The following is a 14,782-nucleotide window of genomic DNA, read 5'->3' as shown; positions in this document are numbered from 1 at the left end:
CTTCATGTTTACATGGATGGAGCTGGAACATATTCTTCTTAGCAAACTATCTCAAGAATGAAAGAAAAATTATCCATACTCAGTCTTACTATGAAACCAATTTATAGCTTTCATATGAAAGCTATAACCCAATTATAGCCCAAGAAGAAGGGGAAAGGGAAGAGGGAGGGGAGGGGAGGGGAGGGGAGGGGAGGACAGGTGGAGGGAGAGTAATTGGTGGGACCACACCTACGGTGTACCCTTACAAGAGTACATGTGAAATTTACTAGGTGTAGAATATAAATGTCTTAACAGAATAACTAAGAAAATGCTGTGAAGGCTATGTTAACCAGTTTAATGAAAACATTCCAAATTGTATGTAAAACCAGTGCACGTACCCCATGATTGCATTAATGTACACAACTATGATTTAATAAAGAAAATAAAAAGGTGTAGTCAACAACAGCTTTAGCCTTAGTTACAATTTTTCTAACAAGAAAATGTTCCCATTTTTACTAGCATTATCAAAGACTAAATTTAAAAAGAAAACTTTATTAATAAACAAAATATGGCATTTCATCATTGTTTTTATCTGCATTTATTTTATTCCTAAAGGAGTTGAACATACTTTTCAAATATTTCTTGGTCATTTGAATATTCTTTCTGAATTATGTGTTTATGTTCTTTGCCATTTATCCATTAGAACTCAGGGTTTTTGTACAGCTCTATTTAGTCTTTTTTTTTTCTTTTTGAGATGGAGCCTCAAGCTATCTCCCTGGGTAGAGTGCCATGGCATCACGCTCACAGCAACCTCCAACTCCTGGACTCAAGCGAGTCTCCTGCCTCCGCCTGCCAAGTAGCAGGGACCACAGGCGCCCACCACAACGCCCAGCCATTTTTTGGTTGTAGCCATCATTGTTGTTTGGTGGGCCCGGGCTGGGGATTTGAACCCGCCACCTTAGGTGTATGTGGCTGGTGCCTTAGCCGCTTGAGCCACAGGCGCCGAGCCTGTACAGCTCTATTTATTAAAGACCCTCAATTTAATTTGTTGAAAATATTTTATATGGTGCATGTTTATATGGTGCAAGTTTAACCATATACATTAAAACCAAAGGAAAGGCTCCATGCCTATAGCTCAAGGAACTAAGGAGCCAGCCACATACACTAGAGCTGGTGGGTTCAAATCCAGCCCGGGCCTGCCAAACAACAATGACAACTATGACCAAAAAATAACCAGGTGCTCTGGCGGGCACCTGTAGTCTCAGCTGCTTGGGAGGCTGAGGCAACAGAATCGCATAAGCCCAGGAATTGGAGGTTGCTGTGAGCAATGATGCCATGGCATTCCACCCAGGGCGACAGGTTGAGGCTCTGTCTCTAAAAATAAATAAACAAATCCAAAGGAAACATTTTTAAAAACTGATTCAATTGTATGTACCCTCATATTAGTCATAAATTAAAATTCTGATACCTTAATAAAATTTAAACATACAAGAACATGGGAAAAAGTAGAAATAATAAATGATGAAGGTACAACTTATTGCTTATTCCTTTCAATTGCTACTAATTTGATTCTTTTAGCGTTTCACACTAATCCTTTGAGATAAGTAGGATAGTTACTAAAATTCCTATTTTATAGGTAATAAAATAGACCCAAGATAATCCAACTAGGCTTTATTTCTTCTTATGGAAAAAAAATAATTTGCAAGGATTCTTTTTTTTTTTTTGAGACAGAGTCTCAGGATATCGCCCTTGATAGAATGCCTTGGCATCACAGCTCACAGCAACCTTGAACTCTTGGGCTCATGCAATTCTCTTGCCTCAGTCTCCCGAGTAGCTGGGACTATAGGCACCTGTCACAATGCTTGGCTATTTTTAGAGATGAGGTCTTGTTCTGGCTCAGGCTGGTCTCGAATATTTGAGATCAGGGAATCCACCCACCTCAGCCTCCCAAGTGCTAGGATTATAGGTGTGAGCCACCATGCCTGACCAAGGATTTTTCTTGTAGTAACTAGCAAGTAACATTATTGTGTAGGTAAGATAAATCCACAAATCTGAAAAACAAACAAAACAAAATCTACCATTTATCTCACTACCTATAAACAAATTAACACAACTACCAATTCACCAAAAACTACGTAATTGATAATACCATAGTTACACAGCAGGTTGAAAATACAATTCTAGGTAATTGTGTTTTGTGTCCATAGCCTAGGGAATGAGGTTTCCTACTAAAGCTGATCAGGAAAAACAAATATTGTTGATTTCTACAATATAAAATTTGCCAGGTTTGGGGGGGGGGGCAAGAAAACTTTTTACTCTTATGAATAAAATTAAAATGATTCTTAATTTGGCTTATCTAGAATGATTTCCTTTACACATTAATCTTGAAGTTTGTCTAAAAAAAAGTCTAAGGGACTCCGAAAGAGTATGCTTCCTTACATTGCAGATAACTTTCAATAAACATACTCGATGAGACAGAATTTGGTTTGCATTATGATTTGACTTAAACAAGGAGGATGCATATTCCTAAATATAAAAAGATAACCAAATATGTTGCTGGCAGGATGGAAAGGAGAAATGGAGAGTGACTGCTAATGGGGGTTTCTTCGTGAGGTTATGAAAATGTTCTAAAGTTAGATTGTGGTGGTGACAGCACAAGTCTGTCAATACACCAAAGACCATTAATATACACATAAAATTGTTATACAATATGGTATGTGAGTATCTCAATGTTTTTCTCTTTTTAAAGGTAACTAGATTTTAAAAACTTTCTAGAAGTTTCACTTTTGTTGGTTCTAAATCCCTTAAACAAGTGGTTTTCAAACGGAAGTATTTTGCCTCCTAGGAGATATTTATCAAGGTCTGAAATATTTTTGGTTGCTCAAATCTGAGAGATTAGTGGTATATAGTGAGAACAGAGGCCAAGGATGCTGCTAAACATTGCACAATGCACAAAGAGATCCCCAAACAAAGAATTCCCTGGCCTAAAACGTCAGTAGTGCCAAGGTCTTAAGAAATGTGCTGAAATTCAGCATTAGAATAACTCAACATTATAATGTTTAGGGCTCTCATTCATGTGATTATAAACAATCATAACCAAAATAAGATATATGAAAAATTGAAATATGGTACATTTGTGTGACACCTATTAAAACTGTAAACTATGTGAGTCTCCATAAAAACAAACTATATTACTCTGAATTAAAACCTTTGCAAAGACAGTAATATAAATTTGGGAGTAGACTGTGACAGCTTTGATGGACATGAGTGAAGAGATTCCATGGTATACTGGTAATAAAATTTTATAATATCTTATAAATTATGGTTTTGAAAATTAAGCTTATTTATTGCAAAATACCCCTTACCCTTATGCAAGAGCTGGAACTATCTATTTCTCCTACAGGTGAACTATATCCTATAAATGAATGTTCTCTGTACTTTTCAACTAAAGGCAAATCTTCTTAGCCATGGACTTCCAGGACTATTAATATACTAGTGCAAACTTTGCAATGCAAACTTTGTAAACCAACACTAAGATGTTGAAGCACAACTGGCAGTTTTATAGAGTCTACAGGGTAAATAGGGCTTTGGAGGCAAGCAGACCTATCATTGAGTTTCTGATGCTCCTTAGTTTCTTCCTTTGAGGACCTGGCAGTTGGAGGAACTAACAAATAATGTATATAACACACTTAGCAGAATGTCTGGAAAGATAAACACTCAAAAGGAATGTCAACCCCATTATGAGTGAAACTGCAAAATTTTTTAAGACAAGTGCTTAATAATAGCCATTCACAGTTCCCCAAGTCCTGGATCTTTCGATGAAAACCTTATATGTAAGTAAGATTTATTCATTCAACAAGTATTTCTTGAGCATCTGCTAATGTGCTCAATACTGCTGTAGAAATAAAGATGAGTAAGATCTGATGTGAAATTCTTGCCTGTAGAGGAGACAAACTCAAATAAATAATTGTAATATGTGCAATAACAAAAACGTGAATAAGATGCTTAAGTAGCAGAGTGGACAATGATTTACTCAAGGAGAAACAATGAAGGCTTCATGGAGGAGAGAGAAACCACTCACAAGTGGAAAGTGGAAAGGCAAATGGGAAGCCAACAGAAGGGTACATTTAAAGGCATTAACTCCTCCGGCAGGCATACTGTTGAAGATTAGAATTCAAATGAGGGACTAAAAATGCAGTTGGAGGGACAGAGCAAGAGGGAGGGGCCCTTGTGAGGCGCTGTGTTCTCCCCCCCCACCCCCAATTCACAGAATACTGTCACTTGAGTTTACTGAAGTTATGAAATACTTGAAATGCATGCAACTACTTTATACTTATACTTTGTTACCTAATGTTCTCTTCTAAGACTCAGGGAGGTTATATAAATTTCAGGCAAGATTACATAGCTGCCATTAAGTAGCAAAGCCAAGACGTGAACTTCAGTCAGCCTGAATCCAGAGTTCAGCACTCCTTTCCAGTGGGCTATACACTCTTTCTGAAAACTACAGCTATTTGGACTTCCCAGGGCAACTGAGAGTTAGAGGTATACATGGTAACACCTATCAATTCTGAAGCCTGAAAGTTTTGCTGTTCTGAAACTCCCTGAACTAGTAAGGAAAAGCAACTCCAGTCACTTATAACCTGCTACATATGAGGCATGGTAGGTGGTACTTTGGCTTTTGTCCTCCCACTTAAAGTTCCAGCAAGGCTGCCATTATTCATGCTTTACCATAAAAAGCAGATGTAGATATTTTTAAAAATGTACCCTAAACTTCATCAATGACCTGGTGTTTACAAAATTCAAAAAAGTGTGAGGAAGAACTCACATTTCCCTACAGAATCAGTACATGAAGGAGGGACATTTAAGCAGAATTAAGAACCAAGCACAAAGAACACTGATTGTAAGAAAACAAACACCAGTCATCTCCAAAATTTTTTACTATTTAATCCTACCACTAAAAACATCTTGACATCGTAACCTAACATATTTATTTATTTATAACTTATACACACAATAAAATGCATATCAATATGTACATTATAAAACTTACATAAGAAGACATGTAAATGACTTGATTAGAAAAACAAGTTCTAGCCTGCTTTCTATTTCAGAGACAACTGTCTTTCAGAATATCATGATCAAGGCATAAAAATTAAAAGTATTAAAAAGCAAACATAAACCCACCCAGACACAATGGCAAAAGTTTGCCCATGGAAACTGCTAAAAGTCCACAGCTAAATTTCCTCAAAACCCACTAATAATTGGTATGGTCTAAAATGTCATCATTTGATTTGCAGACTGATTTAGCTATCTACTCATATGGGGAAAAAGTACTGAATAATAAGAATTTATCTCTATCTAGAACTGTCATCTTTAAAAGAAAAAATAATAGTAATTGCAGGACAGCATCTTACTAGAGAGATAAACCTTTTTACATACTTCACATATCACCTGCTGATAGATTACTCCAAAAGACTACCCTCCCAATACTCTAAGTCCATGCTTACCAATTAACTTTCATTACCATCTGGTTTCTCAATTGGCACCAGGAATACAAGATTAAGAGCATTCAGTAATTAGAAATTTTTATCTCTAACATTAAAAAGGAAAAAAAACCAGTAGTCTTGCTTTTAAATCAGACTCTTATGAATCCTGATTCTAAAAACCAATTTCTTTACAATCAAATGACAGAAAATCAGTTCCTAAAATGGTAAAGCTAGAGACTAAACCATAGATCTACTTAGATTTTATCAAATAAACACTTTTAAGCCTGCTTTAAAAGAGAAAAGTTACCTAACCATCTAAAATACAAATCATCATATACATAGACACAAATTTCAACAATGCAATAAGAAGAAATTTAATTTAAAAGCAGGCTAACAATTTTTAGAAATTACATGGACAAATATAAATAGCTTGAAAATTATGATAAAGCATACAAAATACATTGAGTCATGATGATTAAATGTTCCAGAATAAGAACTTGGGGAAAACAGTGGTAGAAACCCCCAAATTAATGCCCTAGAGACTTGCAATACCCTAGTGTCATGAGGACTATAATAGATCTCCACAAATCCCTACTTTAAAAAATATGACACCTATCCTTAAGTAAATTTAACTATTTGTGCCCCTGCTTATTTTGTAGAGCTCGTATTCCACAGAAAACTTCACTTACTTTCTTATACTTAAAACTAGCAGCAGTATTTTCCCTACAATTACTGTAATAATGACTAATGATAAAAATCTGATTTTAGTTTGTACTAAAAGTCCACATTTTTCTCCAAAGTTATTTGGTTGTAGAATATTAGTGGGCAGTTCTCAGGGTTACAAATTAATAACTGGCACACAAATAAAAGGACTCAATTAGTATATATGTTTTCTCCTCAAAATTTAGGAGGCTGACAAATAATCCAATGTATAAAGAGGTTCCTGTTTGTGCATCCAGACCAACCTGCTGCAACAAGCATTTGCTACATGCCTCCCAAGGGCTAGGCATTAAAAACGATGGGAATACACAGATGAATAAGGCAGGAGTTGGAGAAAAACTCAGTCAAAACAAAGACATACGCTCCACTCTGACTCTGAGTTATATCTATTTCTTCTCTCCTTTATTCAGTTAACTGTCAACTATTCTCAACTGTTTATATAGGGAAACGTTTATGTTGAAGAAACCCTTCTCAGCAGACAAACCCTAGAAATATGTGAATATTTCCAAGAATTGGCAGTACATGTATTTAAAAAAAAAAAAACAAGAAAAGCAAATTTTCCTTCATTCTATCCATTCCTTCTCTTTTTTTGAGACAGAGTCTCAAGTTGTCACCCTGGGTAGAGTGTGTGATGTCATAGCTCACAGCAACCTCCAACTCGGGCTCAAATGATCCTCTTGCCTCAGTTTTTCTATTTTTAGTAGAGATGGGGTCTTGCTCTTGCTCAGTCTGGTCTCAAACTCCTGAGCTCAGGCAATCCACCTGCCTCGGCCTCCCAGAGTGTTAGAATTAAAGGCATGAGCCACTGCACTTGGCCAATTCTATTTATTCTACATTGAACAATACTTGCTTAAGATGGCAGTGAAAACCAATTAGAAAAAGAAAAATTGGACTACTTCTATGTGGAATTTTAAATATTCTTTAAAGTTTTAAAGCTCCTTCTGGTCCTCCTGAGGTAAAATGAGTCCCCATAGGTAGGTAGTACTGAATTTATTGAACTTCTATCATCAACTATTATCCCACACTGGGCTCCTATCACCTCTTGAAAGTTTTAAAACATGAAAAGCCTGTAGTTGGAAGCCTATGAAGGTTGTAAGGAAGGGAACAGTTCACCAAACCTGAGTTTTACAAAAACTCTAAAATCAAGTATAGACCAGACGTGAAAATCTAGAGGCAGAGATATCAAGTAGGAAAGAAGCTACTTTATCTTTCAGATGAGGCTCTGAAGAAGAACTCTAACAAAACAATGAACTAAATATAAGGATAAATAATAATTATTGTAATAAGTAGTTGCTACCACTCAGTAAAAATGTTTCTGTGAGGCCCGATGTTGCAGCTGACGCCTGTAATCCTAGCACTCTGGGAAGCTGAGACAGATGGATTGCTTAAGATCAGGAGTTCAAGACCAGACTGAGCAAGAGTTAAGACCCAGACTGTACTAAAAATAGAAAAACTAGCTGGGCATGGTGGCATATGCCTGTGGTTCCAGCTACTCGGGAGGCTGAGACAAGAGGATAACCTAAACCCAGCAGGCCCAGCTACTTGGGAGGCTGAGGCAAGAGAATCGCCTAAGTCCAGGAGTTGGAGGTTGCTGTGAGCTATGTGATACCACAGCACTCTAACAAGGGCAATAAAGTGAGACTCTGTCTCTACCAAAAAAAAAAAAAAAAAAAAAAAACGAACAGCCTGAGCCAGAGTGAGACCCTGCCTCTAAAAATAGCCAGGCATTGTGATGGGTTAGTCCCAGCTATTTGGGAGGCTGAGGTAAGAGAATCACTCAAGCCCAAAAGTTAGAAGTTGCTGTGAGCTATGATGCCACAGCACTCTACCAAGGGTGGAAAAGTAAGACTTTGTCTCAAAAATAAAATAAAATAAAATAAACTATTCTGGGTGACAAAGAGGATGATGATCCCATTAACTGAGACAAAGGAACCCAGAAGGGGAAGCAGGTTTGAAAAGGAAAATCAGTTCTCTACTCAAGATGTCTCCTACAAACAGAACCCTAGCCGAAACTGTCATCAATTAAAACTGCTCTACCTCCCAAAAAGTTGGGCTCAGTGCTGTCTTCATTAACCTTCTATCACTCTCACTTCCAACACTTCTGAACTTCATCTGCAACCACATTTTGTTGTCTAGTCAACCCTTCTCTGACCCTGAACTTCTGCCACACCTGGTAGTAATTCCCACCATCCACTTTATGGTCATAAGACTGCCAAGCACCAAAAGACAGGGATTACAGAAGGCTAACGAAGCCCTAAAATTTTGTTCTAATGGAACATTTCCTGGGCCAGCACTGTTGCTTGGTATCCTTTCATTCATCCTGGTAATGTACATATGATATATCCCTTCACTGGCTGTTCCAATTTTTTCTCTCGGTCCTCAGAACCTCCTTTCCTTTTTATTGCACTTTATAATCAGTAGATGATTTTGTGTCCTAATTTACTGAGAAGTCATCCACAAATCTCTTCATTCCCCTTCTATCAGCAGTATCTGACTAGCTCTCCTAATGTGACTCATCTTTTTTTTTAATCGCTGTCTTAGAAGCACTTCCATTTGTGTATTTAATTTCACCTCCTACTACCAATAGCCTCAGAAAAATTCACTTATCCCCTTATTCTCCTCTAAGTCCTTCCCCCTCCACTAGTTCCTATATAACCAATCTCCTCGAAACTACATTAACTCCTCTCATCTACCGTCCACATTCTACAACCCTAAAATATAAATTGATCCATGATACTCACTTAAGGTAATGTGAAGCCTCCCCATAACTTTCAGGATACAGTTTAAGTCCCTTATCACGGCAAGGGAAGAATCTCCATGACGTGGTCTACAGCACACATGCTCTTGGCCAGAACACACAATTACATCATGCTATTATATGACTCTGACTTTTCGCCTGGAATGTCTTTTCTCTGCCAACCTCACTAATTTCTAGTCGTCCTACCTAAGCCATCCTATACCACATTCTCCAGGAGACCTTCCTCACAAATTCCCTCAGGTGGTAACAAACTACATTTTTATGTTCCCAGAGAAAATAGGTCCTTCTGTTTAAAGCATCATCAAACTATTATGCCATTATGCTTCTATATTCTTTTTCTTTTAGACAGAATGTCACGTCAGTAGAGTGTCAGGACATCAGAGCTCACAGCAACCTCAAACTCTTAGGCTTAAGCGATTCTCTTGCCTCAGCCTCCCAGGTAGCTGGGACTACAGGCATCTACCACAATGCCTGGCTATTTTTTTTTTGTTGCAGTTATCATTGTTGGTTAGCTGGCCCGGGCTGGGTTCAAACCCGCTAGCCTTGGTGCATGTGGCCAGTACCGTAACCACTATGCTACGGGTGCCAAGCAGCTTCTATATTCTTTAACAAAGCCTTATTTAGCATTGCAGTGTCCATATCTAGCACAATAACATGCTCTACAGTATTTGCCACAATAGGCTTCCAATAAATATTTAATAAGTGAATGAACACAATCATAGTCTCAAAAGTTTTTCTTTACAAGATATGGTCCTCTCCTATTTCTCTCAAACTTTTCCTAAAGTGCATCCTATACTTCGTAAGTCAATATTTTTACCATTCCTGCATCCATCCACTTAAATACTTAAAGTTTTGCTTTGGCATTTCTTTTTCTTTTTCTTTTTTTTTTTGAGACAGAGCCTCTGTCCCCCTGGGCAGAGTACCGTGGCATCACAGCTCACAACAATCTCCAACTCCTGGGCTCAAGCGAGTCTCCTGCCTCAGCCTCCCGAGTAGCTGGGACCACAGGTGCCCGCCACAACACCTGGCTATTTTTTGGTTGCAGCCATCATTGTTGTTTGGCGGGCCCGGGCTGGATTCAAACCTGCCACCTTAGGTGTATGTGGCTGGCGCCTTAGCCGCTTGAGCCACAGGCGCCAGCCAGCTTTGGCATTTCTTAAGTTCACTTTATCAAAACATACAGATTCATTTAATGAGTTTTATGTGACATGGGAGCCTTTATAAAGAAATGAAGACCCAAAGAAACAGAGAAACCTATGTATTTCTTTAGTTTTGATAGAGATGTAAATAGTTGTGGAGAAGTATCCTTGGATAATGAGAATAAGCTGAGAGGAACTGAGATTTTTCTCCGTGTCCCTATCTTTAGAGGTAATAACGTGCCTTTTTTCTGAGCATAAGGAGGGCAACTCTTTCTGTAATAATGAAAATGTTCCAATTCAGTTTTTCCATATTATAGCCTCTAGCCACATATGGCTATTCACATTTGAAATGTGGTTAATGCAACTGAGAAAATAAACGTTTGATTTTAATTTATTTTACCTTTAAAAGCCACATGTGGCTAGTGACTTTCATACTGATAAACACAGTTCTCAGGTCTTTTTTTTTTTTTTTTTTTGTGACCTAAGCATGCAGTCTGAAAAATATGGAACGCTTCACGAATTTGCGTGTCATCCTTGCGCAGGGGCCATGCTAATCTTCTCTGTATCGTTCCAATTTTAGTATATGTGCTGCCGAAGCAAGCACAGTTCTCAGGTCTTAACAAGTGATTCAAATATAAAATCCACAGAACTTTTCTTAATACTCTCCAAGTCATCTTTACAATTAAACACTGAGAGTCCTCTTGGTTGACATTCCACTCTGTTCTCTTTCTATCTCTCTGACAGCTCTCACTTTTCTTAACTTTGTCCCTTCAGTACCCGAAGACGAGGTATAATTATAATCCTAAATTCAGTTCTCCACCTATGTACTTCAAACTCAAAACTGCCTCCCTCAACAATTTCATACACTGATATAATTTCAATCACTGTATCTATGCAGATTTCTCAATCCAGATTGAGCCCTCTGCTCAGACCCAATCTCCAAATGAAAACAAGACACTTCCAATGAAATGTTTTCCTATTAAGCTCAGACTTAATATCAGAACTCAAGTTCATCACCTTCTTTTTCTAAATATAATTTCTTTTAATGGTACAACCACTCTCCTCATCAGATTCAAACTCTTAAGAAATATCCTTAAATAACGTTTTCTCTCTATAGTCATGCACCAAATCCTGCCTTTTTTTTCCCCCTCAAAGATTCTTGAAAATCACACTTGAGTATAACTAAAGTTCAGATTCCCTATCACTAAATTATCAAGACTAACTCTACAGTCCAAAAACTGGCTTCCCTGTTTCTCCTGTCTGCTGAATAATAAAACTAAAACTCTACAAATGAAACTTCCTTTCCTCTCTACCCTCCCTCCCCCCAAAAATACACACAAATTTACATACCCCTTCTATGACTTGTCACCTATCCTTGGTCTGACATTGTCATTCTACAATCAGACTTCTACCAACCTTGCCGACTTCATTTCTAAACATTCCCCTCAAAGTCACCACTACAACTTCAAAGGTCTATCCATTCTTTCTTAATTATATAAAGCATATCCCAGCTTTATATTCTGCATCTATTGTTTCCTCATCCTGTAATGCCTTCCTTATTCATACACATATTTGTTACGGATCTCCTTTCTCTCTCTCTTTATTTATTTATTTCTGAGGCAGAGTCTTACTCTGTCACCCTAGGGAGAGTGCCATGGCATCATCATAACTCACAGAAATCTCTAACTCTTGAGCTTGAGCAATCCTCTTGCCTCAGCCTCCTGAGTAGCTGGGTCTACATAGGCATGTGCCACTATGCCCAGCTAGTATTTCTATTTTTAGACACAGGGTCTCACTCTTCCTCAGGCTGGTCTCGAACTTGTGAGCTCAGGCAATCTAACCATCTCAGCCTCCCAAAGTGCTAGGATTACAGGCCTGAGAAACTGGGCTTAGCCTCATTTTCTTAAAGAATCAGTTCAAGCCTCTTAGGTTTCATGGAACCTTTCATTTCTGCCCTGGCTCTCAGTGGCTGCATCCCACTCTTAATTTCAGTATTATGGCTCAACGCCTATGACTCAAGCGGCTAAGGTGCCAGCCACATACACTTGAGCTGGGGGGTTCGAATCTGGCCTGGGCCCGCCAAACAACAATGACAGCTGCAACCAAAAAATAGCTGGGCATTGTGGCGGGTGCTTGTAGTCCCAGCTACTTGGGAGGCAGAGGCAGGAGAATCGCTTGAGCCCAGGAGCTGAAGAATGCTGTGAATTGTGATGCCACGGCACTCTACCCAGGGCAAATGCTTGAAGCTCTGTCTCAAAAAAAAAAATTGTTTTTTTCAGTATTATTGTTCATTTCATTTTTAGTATATGCCACTATGCATTACGTCTATGCACCATCTTTTATTTTAATGAATATTCTGTCTCCTGAACCAAAACATAGGTTTTCAGAAGGCAAAGACTTCTACCTTTATGATCTCAGAACTTAGCACTATTCCTACACTTAGTAGGAATTTAGGGAATAATCACAGAGAAACAGCTATGCAGTTGAGAAATGGTTAGTAACAAGAAAAGACAAAAACAGCCTCCAGGCACACAACAATTAAGTGTGTAAAACAGGACATAAGAGGGGAAAGCAATTTGACCTGACAGTAGAGAATATGGGCAAAGTCAATCACAGAATCGGGTATTAGTGTACTAACCATCTAAAAATAGCATAATCTTGTCACGGTGATCATTGAGTGACTCTTGGGACTCTTCTGTTCTATAGGCAGTTTACTCAAACAAGCAATGTTCGAAATATATTATCCAGGTAAAACACACAGTTTGTTAACTATCTTTCCCCTGTAATGGTATTTATTTTACTGAAATTTGATATATCAAGGCAAGCTGGAAGCTTGTACAGTGAGATGTAACAATTACCGAAACATTCAGTGATAGCTTAACTCCATGGAAGAAGCTGACAGTTAGCTGTCTGTCCAGCCCTGGAAATACAGAATTGGCACTCAGTTCTAAGAGAGTAGAGTATGCCCTGTCAGTTCTTAGGGTCATAGCTTAAAATAGGTGCACAGTTTAGGGCCAAGAGAGGCTGGTCCAATGCTGTTAAGCTGTCATGGATCAGTCTAATGCCATACATGGCTATTTTAAGCAGCATCTCTAAACAGCCAATTGAGCAACCTGGAAATACTAGATTTCTACTTTCAAGTGTAGGTGGACTGGCCACTGTTTTTTTTTTTTTTTTTTTTGACAACTTAGCGGGTGCAGAGGTGGTCATGCTTACTATCTAAAATCCATCTCCCATTTTCTACTATACAATCTAGACCTATCTTCTATTATAGGGAATTCAACTCTAGACATCTCTTTTCATGTCCAATTAAGGTGAAAACAGTACGATTACTTATTTGAGAGGAAAAGAGAATTTTTTTTTAATTATTATATTACCTTTTTGGACACAAATAATGTTTGACATATTGGAGGGAGATGAAATTAGAAACAGGCCAAGTAAAGATGTTATTTCCTTACCTGATAAATTCACAATTTAAAAGAATCACCTTTATAGAAATATACCTGGACAGACAGAAATGAGAACCGCTTATGAACTTAAGAGACTAACTTAAATAATTTAAAAGAGGCATTCAGGCAAGGAATGAACTTCACTGTAAAACTATAACCAAAGCCAAATCCTTTTAAACAAATGATATCTACATATCCTCTTCAAAACAATTATAAGAACTCTTAAGAATATTTTATCCTTCTAATTTCATCACAATAAACCTCCAAAAGACCATTCATGACACTTATGTTACTATTTCAAAACTCAGTGATTTATTTCATTAATTGCTCACAGCTAAGACAGCTCAAGATTATTTCCATATAGGTGCACTTAACCATGTATGTGGTGACAACAGATGGAAAAGAAATGATATAAAGTAAAGAACAACTAATGAAAAAACCTAACAGTGATCACAGTCACATTCCTTTGCTACACTAGGGAGGGAGGTTTATTATTATTTTAGATTTCTATCTTGTCCCTTAGAAAACTCCATGTACTTTGTCAGCTTAAACAAATAATGATCTATTCATTATCAAAGAATATTTCTGGTCTGCCTACCCTCGATGTTTCTGAAGGAGAAGGGAATATGCAGATGGTCTTATTTCTAAATATAGTAAAAATTAGGGTGGTGCCTGTGACTCAGTGAGTAGGGCGCCGGCCCCATATACTGAGGGTGGCAGGTTTAAACCTGGCCCCAGCCAAACTGCAACAAAAAAATAGCCGGGCATTGTGGTGGGCGCCTGTAGTCCCAGCTACTCAGGAGGCTGAGGCAAGAGAATCGCCTAAGCCCAGGAGTTGGAGGGTGTTGTGAGCTGTGTGACACTGCCACGGCGCTCTACTGAGGGTGATAAAGCAAGACTCTGTCTCTAAAAAAAAAAAAAAAAATAGTAAAAATTATAAATTTAGAAACTGGATTTTAAAAAAATCAAAACTACATTTAGTCATGTTTCTTAAGAAACCTGAAAAGTTACTAAGTACTTCCAAAGGATTCTACTAGATTTGCTTCACATAGAAATTTCAGTTTTAATTAAATAACAAAGAATTTGTTAATGATTTTAAAATTCTAAACAATAAATAAAATTTGGCCAGATTTATAATTCTAGATTATATCCAGGGGAGCATCTAATGTTTAGTACAAAAATGAACTGTAATACTAAAGAATAAGGAAAAACTCAATTGTTTAATGTAATTTCTTTTTTTTTTTTTTTTTT

General features: G+C 37.7%; 1 protein-coding gene and 1 non-coding gene across 3 annotated transcripts in view; both read right to left on the bottom strand.

Annotated features, from left to right (window-relative positions):
• The window catches only part of SP4 (Sp4 transcription factor), a 90,588-nt gene that overhangs the window by 45,343 nt on the left and 30,463 nt on the right, over window positions 1–14,782 (bottom strand). The window lies entirely within an intron of this gene.
• LOC111724887 lies at window positions 10,580–10,686 on the bottom strand. The gene has a single exon (XR_002773102.1). It is a non-coding gene; the product is annotated as a U6 spliceosomal RNA (small nuclear RNA).

This window comes from Otolemur garnettii, unplaced genomic scaffold (genome assembly GCF_000181295.1).
Source record: "Otolemur garnettii isolate 467f Iridium unplaced genomic scaffold, OtoGar3 scaffold00028, whole genome shotgun sequence".
Taxonomy (NCBI): Eukaryota; Metazoa; Chordata; class Mammalia; order Primates; family Galagidae; genus Otolemur; species Otolemur garnettii.
The sequence above is the reverse complement of the archived record's forward strand: the minus strand, read 5'-3'. Positions and strand labels throughout refer to the sequence as shown.